Source organism: Penaeus vannamei, chromosome 38 (genome assembly GCF_042767895.1).
Source record: "Penaeus vannamei isolate JL-2024 chromosome 38, ASM4276789v1, whole genome shotgun sequence".
NCBI lineage: Eukaryota > Metazoa > Arthropoda > Malacostraca > Decapoda > Penaeidae > Penaeus > Penaeus vannamei.
The window spans coordinates 17,558,762-17,571,261 of NC_091586.1; the positions used below are offsets into that span (position 1 = coordinate 17,558,762).

General features: G+C 38.2%; 1 protein-coding gene across 1 annotated transcript in view; it reads left to right on the forward strand.

Moving 5' to 3' along the window:
* Positions 1-12,500, forward strand: part of LOC113804633 (uncharacterized) — a gene marked incomplete in the record, with an annotated part of 234,483 nt that overhangs the window by 83,997 nt on the left and 137,986 nt on the right.

The window sequence follows — 12,500 nt, forward strand, 5'->3', positions numbered from 1 at the left end:
AAATCACCAAGGGTGAAAACGGGATTCTTGCCCGTACAAAAGGTCATGAAACAATCATGAATATGGCTAAAGATGTAACAAGGTAACATGAGCTTGAGGATGTCGATAAAGGCAACCAACAATTCCAGACGGTAGTTTCCTTCATTGTATTGTAATCCATGTAATCTTAACACCTACTTTATCAATACCTGTGCTGACCTTTGATGCCTTGAAGTCATCCCTGATATAGTCACTCTTCTCCACGACCATGATCACGGAGGTAAATATTAAAGAAAATTATTACTATAGAATCACTTAAATTTGGAAGGAGACACTTTTGAGTGGTGCTTAGAATATCAACGTATTTCACTGGCCAGAATTTCTCTTTCCTCCCTGTGATAGAGAAGTGACCTGGTATTTACATGTGCGGTATACATGCTCACCCTCGGCATCGTCTTCTTGGTTAAATTCCTATTCACAACAATAGTTACAGAATCTGCTCATGTGACCGTACGTAACAGGATGCACATCTGCAATCTGACTGGTTGTGGTTGAACTGGCAATTGGTGCTTGGCCGAGACCTCAACTCATGCGGATGGTGACTCGTCTTGAACCTAACCTATGTTATTACGAGGCTCTCGGGTCTTATTGTAACTGAAAATAAACAAACACCATACCTCTGTGTACTTTGGGATTGCCAACTATTTTCGGATGCCAGGGTCTTTCATCATGTGAAAGATGTCCATTATCATTATAATACAGAGTATTTGGAGGAGGCATAGGATTTATCTTCATATGATTCCAGTTATCAGCCAACCCAAGATATTCGAAGTGCTTGCTAATCGTTGACTATAATCAGAGAGAGAGAGAGAGAGAAGGGGGAGAGGGAAAGGCATTACGAAGAGAAAGAGAAAGGGGAAAGGGAGTAAGGAGGTGTGAAAGGGAGACAGAACAAGATAGACAGATAGAGAAAGAAAGAGGAAGTGAAGAAACAAGAGAGAGGCGAGAGGGGCGGAGGCATATATACTTTATATAAGATACAAAAGTTTTCCTAATACAAATACTGCACCACTCTGGCCGTCCGGCGATCTAGCTAAAGCACAGTTTCATTTGTTTTTATTCTGGCGATAACAGGTTGATCGAGGAGTGGTGTGTAGGGCAGGTCTTATGTTAATCATTTTCTGTACTTCCTGTGTAGTGACTCATTTTCTTTACTACCTTTTTTCTTTTTCTTGTTTTAACTATAAATTTGTCAATAACAATTCCAGGCACATTGTGTCTATCAAGGAGGTTCATGTATTTATTACAAAGCACCTGTCTTTCCACATAGAACTTGTAGTGTTTTCATACTTTAGAATATCAATATTTTGCCAGTACTTTTAAGTACATGACAATAACAATGTATATTCGTTACACACTCTTTACTAATTTACGAGTCCTCTGTTATTTACTCTTCCTATATGCGTTTATGGATGTGCATGTGTGTGTGTGTTTGTGTGGATACAATCTGCATTGTTTTTACTTCATGATTGTATATACTTTGTAAAGGTACGTCACTGATACATTATAATACTAGCCTATATTATATAAAGGAATCAGAAGTGATTTTCAGTGGAATGCACTGCATATATTAATATACAAAACAAATGTATCACAAGGATAAGGTTTTTCTTTTATTGATTATTTATGTGATATTTAATAATTAAATATAATCTGAATACTATCATGTTTCCAATTCATATAATACAATCCATTTGGATGAAGTGTGCGGAATGATTGGATTTACAATCTTTATAACTAAATGACGTAAATGAAAAGAAAGGGAACACGGTAACTCGACTACAACAAAGAATAAATGAGAAAAGACGAACATTTACTCGTATGTGCTCAAGCAGAAAAAAAGCTAATATTTCCGCGGAGGTCCTTGACCACTGAGTACATACCACTCCACATTATTAAAACCTGACCTCCTTTATATGCTTATAATTCGACTTTCAATTTCATTAGTCACCCCTCCATCACCTGCTACAACAGCGGACTGGAATTTCATATGGCTGTACATTGATCAAAGGAGAGAGAAAGAGAGAAATAAACCGATGGAGAGAGAGGGAGAAATAACCAAATTCGGAAAGTATCAATGTTCTTTCCTTGATCTTTCCTCGGGACGGTATTGGAACAAAATGGCGCTGTAAGTTAGTGCCACGTTCACCAACACGACCAGGGTGCTCGAGCCAAGGCCGCCCATGCCCCCGACGGAGATGTGTGGGGGGTGGCTCTTGAGGTGGAGCGAGAGAAGGAGTAGGCGGTTCCTGTCGTCAGTGGGCGTGTCGGGATGCTGTTGGAGGTCGAGAAGTGCTTCCTCTACCATGCCATGCTGTGCGGAAACGACTCACTAGTAATCGGGAAGACATCACTCAGATGAATCAGTGAAATGCAGTGAGATTCCAAAATGGACACCCAATTTGTTCCCAGGAAACTAGCAAATCCAATTAAGCAAATGAATAAATGATCTATTGCCTCACTCACAGCCTTGCTGAGCGCATCAGCCCGCTCGCAAAGCAGGTAGAAGAGGCCGGTCACCGAGGCCACGTATGAAAGGCCACCGCCGTAGAACATGGCCCAGTTGCCGAAGCTGATGGTCACGTAATAGATGCTGTTGAAGAGGGTGGCTAGGGACGACAGGAAGGTCAGGGCTACCAGGCCGGAAAAGGTCTGTGGATTGAATTGCAAGTCTGAGTTACCGGGATGGAAAAAACCTGTATATCAAGCTTTGAGGTTGAGCTACCAGAATGCATAATAAGTTTCAAGTTTGAGAAAGCAGGAAGAAAAATACACTGAATGAGTGCCACGTCTGACCAAACATTGGGAAATTGTGCAAAGGGTTTCAAGTTTGAGCTACCAGAAGGGGAAGACGCAAGATTTTAAGTTTAAACCAAGAGGCTGGTGCAAATATCAGTAAGAGTTTCAAAGTTTAAAGCTAGGCAAATTGAGATTTACATTGAGATAACTCGAAAAAAATCCTCAAAGAGGGTTTTAAATTTGTCATCATGCCTTGGATAGCTAGCTTGATGAAAACCTACAGTTCCAATTTCCAGCGATCAGCTTAGAGAAAATATCTGGTTTTAACTGTTTCATACAAGGTTAAACAAAAATCTTTGGACTAGGTTTCAAGTTATGAGGGAAGCTCACATTCTCTCACCTACCTCCTTCCCCAACATACATTACCCACACGTTATGTGTTACATTTAAAGAGTAACCACTATGTATAAAGTTTGTGTAATTTGAGGTGAATTTGTTTTTTTAGGTCCCTAAATTCATAAAAATAAAAAATTGTTCGTTTATTATTTGTTCATTTTTGAGTTTATTCATTCTTTACATAAAACATCGTCTGCTAGAGCTAATTCTGAAACAAAATTAGCGGTCTCACCAATCCGGTTGTGACGCCATAAGATGTATTCCTCTGGCCCGTAGCCGTGGAATGCGTTTTGTGTGAGAGGGAATGGTCCTTGTTGAGCGCGAATTGTGCCTCAGAAAGCCCATATTGCATCCCCCCATTGCCCTAACTCAAGTTATTTTCACTGTTCATAAAACCCTCCGAGTGCAATTATCTTTTTATTTAATGTCAATTTCGATTTTGTGTACATATGCTCATACACCCAAACACCCAGCACACACACACACACATGTAATATATATATATATATATATATATATATATATATATATATATATATATATATACATATATATATACATGTATATATATATATATATATATATATATATATATATATATATATATATATACAAACAATTATAAACATATATGTATATATGCTGCGTTTGGAACTCATCATGCTCGTCCAGACTTGTCCAGGACCAGCAGGACAAGTGGGCCGCGTTCGGAACCTCCAAGACCCTTTCTTCCCAGAATGCAACCGGCTCGAATGTAAATATATCATACTGCTGTCTTTATTTTACACGCTGTACAGGTTTTGTAACTCCTTTAATGCATATGCAACTTACCTGCAAATGACAAACAAAAACATCCTTTGATAACATCAATAAAGGGTCATAAAATTACCCACCAATATCTTGTGGTTGCTTGCAACTGTCAATGTTTTCATACAAATGCTATTGCGACATTTATTCATATATATGTATATATATTATATATATATATATATATATATATATATATATATATATATACATATATATACATAATATATATATATATATATATATATATATATATATATATATATATATACATATATATATATATATATATATATATATATATGATATATAATATACATATATATATATATATATATATATATATATATATATATATATATACATAAATATAAATATGTATATAATATATAATATATATATACATAAATATGTATGTATATAATATTTATATGTACAAATATACATACATTAAAGGTTAAAGATTAAAGTCTACGCGGCTTGGATGCCACTAATAGCTCCGTTAATTAGCGACTGTGCAGCGCAACCGGCCCCCTGTCCTGCCTGCTTGGCCAATGACGACACGGCGATTGCGGGTTTGGTCTCGGGGGAAGACGCTGTCAATGGCAATGCGACTGAGATCTGGTGATTTGCATAGAGGTAACCAGCAGAACAGAAGGGGTCCATGGCCTGCTTTAAAGAATAGTGGAAATAACTAAGTAGAATGTGCCTCATGCTAAGTGGACATGGTATCAAACATCTCGTGGTATCCATACACTTCAGAGCAAGCTTCCTGCTTGTCTTTCAAATTGATTGTTTTATGGTTTTGAATAACATTTAACTGATCTTCGTCCTTCTCTTGTCTCTGGTGCAAGCATTGATCTTTAAAAAACTGGATCGAGCTTCTTGTGTTTAAAAAGTGCAACTAAATTGAAACCTTGGCAGCCATACTGGATGTACGCAGAACAAAGAGCTGTGAATGAATTACAAAGGACTGTATATTTTGGAAACTATCTCGTGACGCAAAACTAGATACACGTGGTTTTCAAAGACAAAATAACTTTTGCGTTAATTGTTGTGGTCACATCATTCCGTGTGGATTTAGGCCTTAAGCCCGAAGATTGAAAGTCAATCATTTTGTAGGCTTTATTGGCGTGGAAACATAAAAAGGATAACATTAATGATGTTTTTTTCTAGTTAAAGTCAATTTCGCAGAATGTCTTTCAAGTGCAGCTATTTGATCTTTAATCCCCAGAGACATAAGGCATGTGTGTGTGTGTGTGTGGGCACGCGTGCATTTCTATCAAACTGCTGCTCTCGTTTTCTGATTAAGTATAACATTTAAGACTGTAGTTTCATAATAGTTGAAAATATGAGTGTGCTCTATATCTATTGACAACAATGAACCTTTACTCTCAATACTTCCCATGATGAAGATAACCAACCTGGTTGTACAAGTCGACAAGATGAGACAGCTTCTTACAGTGTTTCACAACCGAAGCCACGCCGTCAAGATCAAGGACGGGATTCCTTAAGTGACATATCTGTAAACAGATCTAAAATCAATAGGCCGTTAGTCTTAAATTGATGTTAACAGAAGAATTTTCAAATGGAAGTAAATGTTCTAGAGAAAAAAATCCAGATGTAGAATGAGCTGTGTCATACTTGGAAAAGAGAACCTACTGATTGTGAAGGAAAGTTAGAACCAGGCTCCTGCATCCCGGGGAGCACTCTGTTCAGCCGGAGGTCCGAAGACGTCCATGAGCGACCCTCAGCGCACACTTGCCCCAGTTCTTTCGCCGTTCTCTTGTACACTTGGGTGATGGCGTGAATTAGGCTCGCGAGGTACAGTACAAGAAGCGACGGCAGCACAGGGCAAATGAGGGTCATGCATACCCAGTGGAGTATGTTATCACTGTTCCAGGATCCAATGAGAAAATTTATCCCGAAATATAGAGCAGTGTGCAGGAGGACGACGAGGGTCCCTGCGACGGACACCCAGGCCTTCGCTGGATCCTGCGTCCCTTCCAAACCCTGAAGGAGTTGGCACGTCTCTCGCCTCCTGTAAACAGCCACCCCGAAGGCATGGGCGATGTAGATGGCGTTCAGGCTATAACAGGCAACATCTGCAAAGGCATCGTAGGCGACGTCCGTGAAGGAGTAAGGGAACGTGAAGATATACCAGCCCATGGCGGCCACGATGGTCGCCATGGGGAGGAGCCTCGGCCAGGAGGGCTCGTAGTGGCCCGAAGGACGGCGTCTGGGCAGGACGAAACCCAGGACGCCCGAGGCCCGGAACAGCACCGGCCACGACCCTTCTATGCCCACCAGGGGCGGCTCTTCCACGTCCGAGACACGACCACTCTTCTTCAGAGTCATGTTAATTGGTATGATATTTTGTGTACATGTGTCTGTTACACTTATTAAGTGCGGATATTTTCTTGTTTTTCTGTAGTTTAGGTCAGTTAAAATGGGCCAGAATTCAGTGAAAATTATGGAAGATCAATACTCCTTCCTCCCTGTTTTTTCAAACGCACCTTGCTCGACAGGACCAGTATTCACACTGATCCCCAATACCGTTTCCGTAATCAATATATACATGAACCCACATGCGCAGCGTAAGAGTCACTGTGTAAGGAATGATGAAGTGAATTCTTTATTCTTAATTCTCTAGTACGTTCCATTAGATATATATTTTTAAAATATGCTGATAGTTTGGTGGTTTTAATGTGTGTTTGTACAAGAATGCACAATCACGTATATATACAGATACAAACATGCACGCATAAACACAAACGCACAGACACGCACACACAAAGACACACACACACACGCACCCATACACCCATACACAAATACACACATATACACACACACATGCACACATATATATACATATATATATATATATATATATATATATATATATATATATATATATATATATATATATATACATATATATATATAAATATCTATATATCTATATCTATATATATATATATATATGTGTGTGTGTGTGTGTGTGTGTGTGTGTGTGTGTGTGTGTGTGTGTGTGTGTGTGTGTGTGTATGTGTGTGTGTGTGTGTGTACATATATATATATATATATATATATATATATATATATATATATATATATATATTATATATATATACATATGTATGTATATATGTGTATATATATATATATATATATATATATATATATATATATATATATCATCATCAGCAGCAGCAGCTTCAGCATCCTCAGCATCATAATCATCATCATTATTATCATTATCATAGTAATCATTATCGTCATGATGATCCCCATCATTACCATTCCCGTCGACATTGTCATTACCATTACTATTACCTTATTACCTGTCATCACCATTACTATGTCATTATAGTGATTATTGGTATGTTTTATCTTTATTATAAACATCATAGTCATTATCATGATTATTATCGTTATTATTGCTATTGTTACGCTTATTATTATTAATACTATTATTATCATCATCATAGTTATTATCATTATCATTATCAATATTATCATTATTAACATTATCTTTATTATGATTACTGTTATCACTACTATTAGTGGGAGAAGTAGTAACAGTAAGAGCAGTAGTAATACTATTGTTACTATTACTGTATCAAATTTATTATTATATTATTATCATTATTATTGTCATCATTATGATTATTGTCATTATTATCATTATTATTTTTATTGTCATTATCATTATCATAATTATCATTATTGCCGTCACATCCTCATTTTCATCAATATCATAACCAATTATTCCATTCCAGATAAAATTTTCTCACTCCAGACATAGTTTGAAAATAGTCCCTCCCTTTTTCATCCTGGTATTCTTTTAAGGTCACAGTTAAATTTCAAATGGAAAACACCCTGCATGTCATAAGAACAAGTAAGAAGCATTTGTAAGAGTGATCAGCCTTTCTCCTATCCCTTCAGGTATTTGTGACCATCCACCAGCTCTCTTGTAAGGATTGTGGACAATACACCATAGCTGGGCTGAGGCTCTTATAACATGAGAGAGGAAAGTGTTCTTTAGGGTTTCGGTCAGTGTAAGATATGCATTTACGACGAAGCTAAGGTATATAACCCAAAATATAATACTGACTGCAATATGTCAACTGTACCTTATTGTGTTTCATAATTACATGTAATTGTTGTAGTGACATAATATTTTTGTAAAATCAATTGATAATTCACAACGTAAATATTAAAGAATGACACACACTTACACCCTGGCGAATCTTAAAGAATCGCATTCTGTTATTATTATTATCCTTATTGTTGAGGGCAGGGGAAAGCGAGGGGGCGTGGGAATCCAAACCGAAGGAGCGGGCAGAAGCAGGGCTGAATGTGGGAGGAGGAGTGAATTAAAGGAAGACAGAAGCGAGCGTGAGTGGCGGAGCGGGAAATGGAAAGATACATGACAAGGGCAAGGGAGAGAGCAAGAGTAAGGCGAAAGAGGGAGAATTAATTATATCTTATTTCTTTTTTGTTCAATGGAATTTCCAGGGATCCCGCTAGTATCATTATTCGTGATTACATTTTTTTTCTTTTCATTCTCCTTACCGTCATCGCACCTTTAGAAACTGAAATGGAGCATCCCTCTCATCATTAGGCTCTTGACATACCAAGTTGACTTTCTTTTCACACGAAGGACGTCCTTGAGCCTTGTGTACCAACGAGGCGTACTTGTGTTTAGGTAATGGATTATGTTATTACTCAGTGTGGACAGTGTGTGCTCCAGTATGTCTGATGTTCTTAATAAGTTTCGAAATCACTTATGGTTATCAACGAGGGCTATATTTAATCGATTTACAGCACTCGACGATGCGATGGCTTTTGTGGCGCTGTGGGACACCTGCAAGTATAAACCGTTTTTGTAGCTCAAGACTCCATTGTTTATCTTCCAAGAACAAGGCAAACTTATCTGTTGCAGGTGTTGCTCGTACAAGTATTAGGTATCTGGTAATCGAGAATTGTATGATCTCTAACACATACACTTTTACGCTGCCTTGGTAATCGATAATGATGATGATATAAAGGTTGATGATAATGATAATGATACTATTTTACGCTCTTCTTAGACATGGATTAACTAGAGGATAAATCATCATACTCTTGTGGATAGTTCCTCCTTGCTAAACAACCGAGAGAAGAAAAAAGAGAGGGAGAAATCGGTAACTAATGAAAGGTACAGTACAGTGCCTCCCCCCCCCCCAGATTCCTTTCATTAATATTACTTTCCACACGAACAGATTGATCAGTTGACTCCAAGAATCCTTCCTTTGTTCGCAGGTCCCTCTAACTATACCGTTTGATCAGTGGCAGCGAATCGCCGCCAGACGTAAAGAGCTGTACAACTGAAATCTGAGAGAAATCTGAAATCTGTGCCCTGTTGCCACCAGGCCCAAGGTTATCACATAGGCTAGCGGAGGGAAGAAGTTACCTTCTCTCTTGTTAAGGGATGCTTATATCACGCTACAGAGAGAGAGAGAGAGAGAGAGAGAGAGAGAGAGAAAGAGAGAGTGAGAGAGAGAGAGAGAGAGAGAGAGAGAGAGAGAGAGAGAGAGAGAGAGAGAGAGAGAGAGAGTGAGTGAGAGGGGGGGGGGGGATCTGCCGGCCATCAGAAGTACCAACATATTTTTTTCTCCAGCAAAGGCCACATCTGTTTTAGCGTTTGAATGGTATGAATTCCATGAATTTCGCTTTTTCTTTTGCATGTATATAAGAAAGTGCTGTTATGGGAAATTCTCTTAACAATACTGGTGGTGAAATGGAGGTAAACCAATGAATTGTCTCGTTTTGGAAGCAATACGGTAGAATATTTTATTCAATGATACAAAAGTGTAACCCCTAAGCTTTGAATAATTCTCCCAAATAATATCTTACTGTAATGTTTCTTATTTAGCAATTTATGTGAAATTATCATTTTTGACAGATCCATATTTCAAAATGTTATTATTGTAAGCGTTATCAGTATTACAAATTATCTAACTTTTGCTGTTGTAACAGTTACAAGGTTGGCATAATATCAGTAATGTCAATGATACTTTATGGAATAATGGAGAAACTTTCTAGCCTTATATGTTTTCGTGGGACGTGTATGGGTGGACAATACCAGCGGCAATATTGGCACGCACGCACGCACGCTGCATGTACGGACGCACACACACACACACACACACGCACGCACGCACGCACCCCCCCCCCCCACACACACACACACACCCACATTCACTTACTTGCAATACTCATATTCATAAACACCTCCATATTTGTTTTATTTTTTGAGTAAGAAATTATGTAGATTAGATTTGAAAAGATATATAGTCACTGAAACTTATATATGTTACGTATATTTTATATTTCATTTCCATATAAACTATGCAGCAAGTCGTACTTGAATACAAGACTATTGAATGTGAAGCCAATGCCATTAGATGGATCAAAGAAAAACTGCCGCGGCCTTCTTCAACTGCGTATAGTTTGCCGCAAATAATTCCAGATGTGAAGGTTTGTGTGGGACGCCATGGTAGAACAGAAGAGTTGGAGAGCTAGTTGGACATTATAATGGGCAATAAAGATTCGTGAGCGTAATTCTATTAGAAATCACCTACCAATGAAGGAAAGGGGCGACTTAAGTTATACAGCCCTGGGATTTGGTTCCTAAGGGTCCCAAAAACTACACCCGTTTGTTTGTTTGTTTTTGAAGAGATACTCTTATGAACCTAGACTCCATATCAACAACTTCATCGTGATTTTGTTTGTGATTTGTGGAGAAGACAAAGGGTAATTGGATCCTAAGTGATATGAGGACCATCTAAACTGATTTTGTATATGAGAGAGTACACAAATTTTGATAAATGCTATGGATAAAGCATTTAGAATTAACATCAATGTAAATTAAGACACCAAAATGCATGGGGTTGCTAATTAAGATGCCTACCATTCAACGACCAATTCACGTTTTAATTACACTTACAACGGAAATTATTTTTGCAAAAGATAATTTTTAACCCGTGACACCATTTCCTCAACTGAAGACAAAAAAATTCTAGTCTTTTTAGATGCTTTCTGATTAACGACCAAGTATTGATTTGCTCACAATTCAGTTACATATATACCAAAATCATTTCAGTTCTTGATAATGAAAGGACTCCTGACATCACAACCTGGAACGGTCGTACTTGAGATTTCCCAGCGAGACGATTGCTTTCCAAAACAATTCGGTAGTTGGATGCTGGGTATGCTCATTATAAGATTCTTCTGGGGATTCACAGTAATCTGATAAATAAATAAAAAGTACAAGGCAATGCATACACACCACACAACTGCTTCACGATGGTTGCAAAAAATAAGAATTTCCAGCCGTCTGCATTATCCAAATAAGCTGAATGCTTACCATATCACAAAAGAGACTCGTGGTGCAGGCAGAAATGCAGAGAAAATTGCATAAGATGGCTGGATTACCTTTTACTCCAAATGGGCATGGTGGCTGAAGAGATTGAGCCATGAAAGAACATGGACTTAGCATGGGGCATGCTTAAGTTGAACATAAACCAATAGATTCGTTATAAACTCTGGCCTATATAGTGCAGTCTCATAAATCTTTCCGTAGTACAAAGAGTAGGCCTACTGTCGTATATGGCTAGATCTACAAAATGAATGCAGCTACTATGGACAGAACATCGGAATCGCAGCCGGAGCATAGACTTGATAATCCCATTGATGAAGAGAGTTTGTCGAGTAGCCCCTCGGTCAATATTGGAGAGGCATCAGGCAACAAAGGTAGCCTAAGAAATTCCTAAATCTTGTTTTACTATTCTGAAGTAGCCTTGTTGGATCATAAGTTATGAATGCGCAGTCCTTGGCTTGGCCCTTAAAGGCGGGCAGACCTACGCCGTACACATCAGGGCCAATATATATAATGAAGCCTGCGTGTTTCTCTGCAAAATAGAGTGCAGATGTGAACTGTTTTTCGTTTTCAAAGTCTGGTGGATCCTATGCCACGCCGATGTATTGTTCAGGTCAAGAAGGAAAGTGAGAACTGCCTGTGCCTGAAGAGTGATGGGTGACAATACCCAAATCGGCAGAGGCCCGCAGACAAACTGCAAGATACGAAATGTCTAAGTACCGCGGTGTGTTCGAAAATAACTTAAGCACCAAGACTGCTGACAACCAACAACTTTGCAGTAGTAAAGATTTACAATCAACATCCCCTTTGCCAGTATCTTCGTTGATTATTTTGTGTGTGTTTGTGTTGCTAGTATACCATACAGTTTTTATTTATATATCTGTTTTTATCTCAGGTTCTATTTCAGATTTCCACTACTGATTTGCACTATCAGTGCCCCTAAAATTCTTCCGGACCTTGACTGGCAATTAGTCTGATGACATTTTTGTACATAAGGCAGTTGGAGCAGTTCGTGATTGGAATATTTTTCGATTAAAGTATAATGGGCCAACAGGTTTGAGTAAATGGTCTTATGATGTAAGCACATATG